Here is an 8,296-nt window from a genome sequence, read left to right on the forward strand (position 1 = left end):
TCATTCCACAAGAGCCCTCCACCTCCCAATTAGGTAGGAAATTAACCAAGTTGTAGTCTAATTTTTCTAAACATAGCGGTTTCCTCCTGAGTAGGAATCGTCTGCTCAGCTGGTTTCCAGAGTACCATTTTCCTTGTTGAGTTGACTTAGCAGTAAAATACTTTTTGAATAAAGTGGGCAGAGGGTTCCAGAGGACAGCAGGGAAGTCTCAAAGGACCTTGTGATTGGGGCTTGCACTATGGGAGTTGTTATGCTTTGCAGTAATTGCATATTGAATAAATAATTCTAATTTCTACAGAGTGGGATGTCTGGACCCTCTGACTTTTCCTACTTATTGACTTATTTTATCTGGTTTATCAGTGTAACAACTAAAACACACTTTCCTCTTGGTCAAGAGTTTCCCAGGAGCATATTAGAAAAAGTGGTAGATACAAATTTGTTAATATCCACTTTCACCTCTGCTCAAAGAAAAATAAGAAGAAGTCCAGGTATGGGCCAAAAATAACTTTTACTGAAATAGGTCTGGAAGCTCAACTCTGGTCCTTGCAACCAAGATATAGTGTGGACTGTTTTCTTTGCAAATTAGAACTTTGCCAATGTCTGCTGGCCTGATGCCTCTGACAGCTACACAGAGAAAGGCCTGGGAAGATGACATGGCAGAGGGACCCATACCTGTGATTCCAAGCACCATTTTGTCATTATTTAGTTGCTCAGTCATGTCTGACTTCTTGCACCCCTATGGATTGTAGCCCACTAGGCTCCACTATCTATGGGATCCTCCAGACAAGAATACTGGAGTGGGTTGCCATGCCCTTCTCCAGGTGATCTTTCCTACTCAGGGATCGAACCTGTGTCTCCTGCCTTGGCAGTCCGATTCTTTACCACTGAGCCACCTGGGAAGCCCAATCATCATTTTAGAACCCTGTAATATACTTGCTCTTTTAGTTTAGAAAGAGAAAATCAACATCATGGAGGTCAAGAAACGTACTTACTTCTGCATAAATATTAAATGATAGAATCAAAATGTCAGTCTATCTTATGGATTGGCAAATTTACTCTGTAAAGGGCCAGTTAGTAAATATTTCAGCTTTGTGGGCCATACAGTCTCTGTTAAAACAACTCAATTCTGTTGTAGTGAGGGCAGTCACTGACAAGTCTATGAGGAAGTAGGTGTGCCTATATTACAATACAATTTTATTTATGGACATTCAAATTTGAATCTCATAAATTTCTTGTGTGTCTCCAACTCCTACATGTTCTTGAATTTTTTTTTAATTATTTAAAAATGTAGAGACCATTTTTGGCTTGCAGGTATACACCAACAGGTGTGGAGCCAGATTTGGTTCATATGCCTTAGTTTATTGACCACTGTTTTTTTTTTTTTTTTTTTTTTTTTTTCTGATCCCAAAGCTCAAGCAAGCTATTTTGATTTAGCAACTGGTTTCATCTTAAGTTCCTTGGAATCAGAACCTCCCTGCCCAGCAGGGACTTTTGAAAGGAGACCTTTGGCACACAGTAGAGGATGATGAGGCTTCCCTCGTGGCTCAGACAGTAAAGAATCTGCCTGCAATGCAGGAGACCTGGGTTCGATCCCTGGGTTAAGAGGATCCCTTGGAGAAGGAAATGGCAAGCCACTCCAGTTTTCTTGCCTAGAGAAGCCCATGGATAGAGGACCCTGGTGGGTTACAGTCCATGAGGTCGCAAAGAGTCAGACATGACTGAGCAACTAACAACCACAGGTATAGGTATAGAGGGATGGTAAGTATGTGTGTGTATGTGTGAGAGAGAGAGAGAGAGAGGGAGAGGAAGGAAGCACAAAGAACAGGCAGCAAAAAGAAATCATTTTTTTCCTCCTATCAACTGACAGATATTGACATTCCCTTTTTCAAAATCTAGGATGTCTTGCTAACTGTTTTCTAAAATAGGAGGGAATTAAAGTATTGTCAGCATGAAGATTGACTTTATTATAATGAATAGGCAGAACTGTTTGTTTCTGGTGGATGAAATTCAATGGATGTCTCACTTGGAGTGTGTGAATCTTATCACTGTGTCATGAAAGGTCATGGGGCTTTGCAGGTGTTGTCTAACTGAGGCTTATGAATGGAATGTGCTGGGGCCCTCCGTGTTATCCACTTCTTCATTAGGTTCTGGGGATGTCAATTTGTGGATCTGGAAGGCATAGCTGTGTTCATTACTGAGCCAAGAGGTATCTTGGCACAGGTTCATCCAGGACAGGCAGATCCCATTGGAGGACTGTGCATGAAGACAAGGCGGAAATAATTGGCATTGTGAAATGTTAAACTGGTAGGAATCCTTGGGCAAACCCAACTTGTGAGAATCTGGAGAAGGAAATGGCAACCCACTCCAGTATTCTTGCCTGGAGAATCCCAGGGACGGGGAAGCCTGGTGGGCTGCCATCTATGGGGTCACACAGAGTTGGACATGACTGAAGCGACTTAGCAGCAACAGCAGCAGATGTTAGCCAATTCGTGCTGAAGCCAAGGCTGATATTTGCACAGATACTGATTTTTTTTCTCTATTTAGAATTGAGGTTAGTTTAAGATGCTCAAAAGGCCTTAAGCTTGGTTTCCCCATAGAGATTTCAAAATAACAATATCAAGTCACACACACAAAAAAACAAAAAACAAAAAACAATATCAAGTAATGCAATAAGTGAAGGAAGCCCCAAAGAGTTCTAATTTCCCCCACTCTGACTATTTGTGATGCTTTATAAAATGACAAAAATCAAATTCAAAGGGAGAATTGTTTTTTCCTACTTTGTAGTGCTTTAAGCAATCGATGGTTGGCTGAGCCCTTCCCCAAAGCCTCTTGATTCATTTTTGGTGACATTGCTAGGGAACTCCCACAATATCTTGTGAGTCTATGGAAACCACGTGTAAGCCTCCAGTGTATCATGTACATCAGAGGAGACCTATCACGTGGAAACGTCCTGTTCCAAAAGTTCCTTGGAACTTTGGAAGCATTTTTCTTATAAAGCCATGTTCCAAAGGACGGTTATCTCCCTAGGTCATCAGAAAAGCTTCCTGGAACCCCTTGTGGCTGAACTGGAATGAGAGAGCTCAGAGGCTGCTTAGGCTCCAACTGCTAAGCCTTGGTGAGGCAGCTCCTTGGTTTGGGAAACTCTAGGGACTCGGCCGCATCCTGTCCTCCTCCTTTTGGGAGCACTTGGCAGCCACTGAGTGGCGAGAGGAGGAGGGCCTGTGGGAGTGGGGGCTGAGAGCGGAGAGCTGAGGTCTCCTTTGGAAACAGTCTAGGAAGGCTCCATGTTAAAGGGGAAAGGAGGAGACAGGAAACCTCCATTAAATTGTTTATAAGTTGAATTGTTTCTAAGGCCGGAACTGACAACTGTTTTTACAAAGTAAAAAAGGAGGCAATGAGCTCCACCGCCTTCATTCAGGCATATCCAGTGCTTAAGAAGATCAGAGTACAGTTTTCTTTGGACAGGTGGGTTTCAAAAAATTGAATGTTGGGCAGTGTATAAAGCCTTCCAATCTGAAGATTTTTGGAGGTTACTGCTGATGCCGTTTGAATAGGACTGTGATATTCACGGACTGTGGAGTGGTTCAGATTGCTGCCTAAGCAAACAATTATTTTGGTTTTGCTTCTCCAGTTAGACAAGGGAACGTGTTTTGCATTCTATCAGCTGGCCTTTTATTGTTTTTCATGTTGGGACAGATGTTCTTTGAGAGGTGGGGTCTTGTTTGAGGAAATGTCAAGCTGTCCAGCTTAGATTTATTGGTGATTGTGGCAGGTGCCAAATGTTTCAAGAAGTTGGTGTATGCATTTATTTTCCTCTCCTTTGGAAGATTTTTCTGGAACCAGGATGTGTTCTCTTCAGGCAGAAAGCAGATATATTACACTTAAACCAGTGTATGATAGAAAAACTTAAAGAAGGCTTGTAGTGGATGCATTTACATCATCTGAAAGGCATTTTATGCACCAAGTTCCAAAGCCAGGAAAGGCAGCTAAACAAGGAACAGTCTTTTCAGGCACAGGCTTGTGGAGTATGATGTCTGGGTGGGCCAATGAGGCATGATTTATGGGGGTATCGTAAGTCTGGCTCGTTCTGAAATATTTGTCCTCTGATGTCCAGAAATTCCCATCTTTGGCACAGTCCTCAGAGAAGCACTGACTTAGCCCAACTTTCCCACTATGACCCCCATGAGCAGGTCAAATTCAATGTGAACCTTTTGGTGGGGAATGCTTTGGAGGCTTATGTTTTATGCTAAAAATTGCTAGGAATTTCCATCCTTTCCATAACATGTTCATGTTTTATTTAACTTAAAAAGGTCACCTACCCTTAAATCTTTGAGTAAAGCTGATGTTCCAGGAAGATGGGCCACATTCATCTTGCAACCCTGAACACTCCCAGGAATACTGTTTTGTCTCCTCCAGAGCAGGAAGATCTTGTTTTGAGAAATGAGAATTTCAAGCATTATCAAATTGGTGGTCCAGCCGTTGTCCTTTGAAATGTATAAATCCTCCTTTAGAACAATCATGCATGAGTTCATTTTTACATGAGGAGGAGATAATTTGTCATAGGAGTTAATTGACATTTTGGAAAACAGCACTCCAGACTCTGAGGGATTGGAAACTAGAAAACCTTTGGTGATGAAAAAAGGGGAGGCTTGAAAATAGAAGAGTAAACTTGGGTGGAGATGTGGGGAATCTGGTTGAAGGAGGAGGTGGGGGGTGGGGCTGAAGGAGAAACAGGAGCAGAAAAAAAAGGGTGGAGGTATAAGTGGCAAATTTTGCCTGAGGTTTTATTTTAAAATGGCTTTTCATTCTTCCGAATCAGTATCCAACCTCAATTCCATTCTTTAGCTCTGACTCCAATGCCTGAAATCCAATGGTAGCATCTCCACCTGGAGACCCAAGTCAGCAGAGCCTCGATGCTAACTCACCTGTGTGCGGCCCTGCCCACCCTCTCCTCGGCTGCTTCTCTGCTTGGTGGTTCCTAGGCAACTCTTTGGCTTCATTTCTGACACCACTGACTATGTGTTGCAGACCTGAGCCTGGGAGTCTTCATTTTTTCCTTCTCCCAACCTCTCAGGCATACATCCAATTGATCATGAAATCTAACCAAGCAACCTCAGAAACAATCTTTTGTTTTCTGTAGAAACTAGGGTTCCTGCAGGAATCGCTCAAAGGGCTGAGTGGCAGAGAGCTTTATGAAGAGCCCGCTCACAGAGCAGGGATGAGGAAGCTGAGAATGAACAACTGAAGATCCAGGGACAACTGTGGGATGCTATTAACACCCTGGGGAAGAAGGGGCAAGGGCGGCTGGGGAATTCTCACAGGTCCCTTATGTGTGAATTTGGGAGTGTGGAAGAAGGGCCACAGAGCCCCAGTTCGAGTTCCCTGAGTCACACAGCAAATTCCCACTGGCGATCTATTTTACATGGTACATACTAGTCATGACTAGTCTTGTGTGCAAATCGTAACTGTCTTTGAGTATCTTTCTAATTTTAAAAGATGATGCATTGTTTTTCTTTTTCTACAAAACTTCCCCACATCTGCTCATGGTTGGCTTTAAAGGAACCTAACCTGAGACATTTTAGTATACTCTCTCAGCACTGACTTGCCTTTGAATATGCTATTATTTGTGTTTGGGTTCCCCTTTCTTTTTATAAACATTTGAAATGATAAATGAAAAAAAAAAGAATAAAATGTTAAAGCCTCCTTCATTACCAATTCCTGCCACATACCTATATAGGCCATTTCACATGACTGAAATCATATACATATTGTACTGTGACTTGCTTTTTTAAAAAAATAATATGATACCTTTATATACCAGTATATATTTTGGATATACTATAATTATTTAAACATTTCTTTTATTGGTGAATGATTAAGGTGCTGATACTTTTTCCTCTCTGATAGAAAATGCTACAATAACTGTGTACATGTCTTTGTACACGTGTTAGTCATCTTGCAGATAAGAATTTCTGCTTGGATTTTTTTAGTTGTAAGAGAAAACACCTTAACCAGTTTAAGCAGAAAGCAAACCTAAGGGTGGAGATAGTGGATCTGGCCTTAGAATCAGCTGCCAGGGGCTCAAGAGGTCCCGTCCACTCACCCCCAACTGCTGTTGTCCTCTGTGGTGCTCCATTCCCAAGGCCTTTTCAGGGGCAAAGTGGCAGCCAGTAATTCTATGCTGTGCCACTCAAAACTCTAAGCCCACTGGAAAACAGAGGGCAATTTTCTCTTAGTTATCTTAAGAAATGTCCCCAGATTATGTCACTTTGATTCACACACCCATCCCCAAATTCCTGTGTCTAGAGGTATGTAATGCTTTTGTTGGCCAGGCCTAGGAACACACCCCATAGTAACCTGAATTGGAGATGGGGCAGGGGAGATTCCCCAGCGTTACTCTTGCTCTTGTTTCTAGAAGGGGGAAGGAACACTGCCTAGCAGGAGAGGGAACCATCATGGACCTTTGCAAATTGAAATATAGGGTTAGAGTAGGCGTTACAAATTTTTGATAGCTACTGCCAGATAGCTCTCTTGAAATTGTACCTCAATTTATATTCCCAGCACCAGTAGGATCCACAGTCCCTTTATCTACAGTCTTAAGACACTGGATGTTATCAGTATTTTAAATTTTAACTGAAAGGAGGGCTAAAAATGTTACATCACTTTTAAAATTTGATTCCTCTGATGCCCAGTGATAGTGAGTATCCTTTCATATGTTGAGCCAATCTTTCCATTTCTTTTTCTGTGAAATCCCTGTGTATATCTTTTGGTCAACATTTTATTAGGTTTCTTTTTTTATTGTTTGTATCAGCTCTTTATATATTAAGGACTTTAGAAGTGTGAGCTTCTTGAGGGTGGAGACTTAAAAAATGAGTGAATGAATGATTGAGAGAGTGAGTGAATAAATGAGTGAGTTAATAGTTTCCTTTTTCCTGTTTAGTACTAGGACCTGAGGGAGAGTGAACTATCCCTTTTCCAGTATATTTTTCTGGAAATTTCGCTATAGAGTTTCTCAGTAAACTTTTTTGTAGGCTGTGAGGAACAATTGAATCAAGTTAACATGGGGAACATTTTCAGAAGTTTCCCTCATATCCTCTTGCCCTCACATGTCCCATGGATAAGGGCTCATGACCTACTGTGTGTGGTTCAGTCTCACACACACATCCACCCGCTCTGAAGCGAAGGCCCCGGGGCTCTGTTGAGACCCGTGCCTGCCACGGGAGTCAGCTAGTACGTTGCCTGGTTAAACATCCATCCAGGATTTCAGAGGGACTTGAAAATGATTGTTTTTGGCTGGAATCCTGGGTTTGAGGTTTCTTCATGTAGGACTCTGAAAAAAGGTTTTGGAAACATCTCTAATCCCAAAGTATGTATTTGGGAGGCTGCCTTCGCCATTACCCACCTAATAATTCAGGCTCCCAAGGACCGTCTCACCCAAGGGCATTCACTGCTTTGGCTGAGTCAAAAGGAGCTGATCTGGGGAACGGACGACTTGGGTTCCAATGCCGTTCTCGGTGGGCAAGTTATTCACCACCCGAAGCCCCATTTTCCTTATCTTAAAATACGATGGTTGGAATGGACGATGTCTATGTCCCTGTCCAACTGCAATATTCTGAGTGGGATTCTGAATTCTGCTCTGCCACCAACCGTGTGTCCTCGGGGCTTTGCCCATTACTCATGAGAATGTCAACATCAGGGTAAATAGATATTTTGGGGTCAGTTCTGAAAAACCCCTAAGTAGGTACCGCATGCTGATTTTGGCATGTGGACAAGCCTGAGCAGGGCCGTGTCGAGCATTTCACCATGAAAGCTGCTGGAGGGAGGGCCCAGGGCGGCGGTCTGGGTAGCCGTTGGGGTGATGAGACCAGTAGGGTCCTGTGGCACAGATGACTCTGTAGGAGAGGAGGCGGGGAAAGGCCCGGGAGTAAATCTACGAATCATAAAAAAATCATTAGACCCATGTTGGGAATTGCTTATGACACTGTCTCAAAGCCACATTCTCAGGCAACAGGGAAAGCTGTAAATAGATCCACAGTTATCCAAGCATAGCAGAATAAAACTACAGGACGCCAAGTCAAACAGGCTCAGCCAACGTTTTGGGTGAAATCATTGAATATTGCTCAGGCTTTCAGAGTGGGAGGGTCTGTTCAGAAGACTAACAACTGCGGGTCCCTAGGAGACAGCTCCAGGCAGCTCGGCTGGCTCTGCCCTCCCACCAGGAGCCAGCTCAGTGCAGAAAAACCAGAGGCAAAGACACTTTCTAAGGGGTGGCCTCGTCCCTGGAGGACTTGTAGCA

Source organism: Bubalus kerabau, chromosome 13 (genome assembly GCF_029407905.1).
Source record: "Bubalus kerabau isolate K-KA32 ecotype Philippines breed swamp buffalo chromosome 13, PCC_UOA_SB_1v2, whole genome shotgun sequence".
Classification (NCBI taxonomy): Eukaryota; Metazoa; Chordata; class Mammalia; order Artiodactyla; family Bovidae; genus Bubalus; species Bubalus kerabau.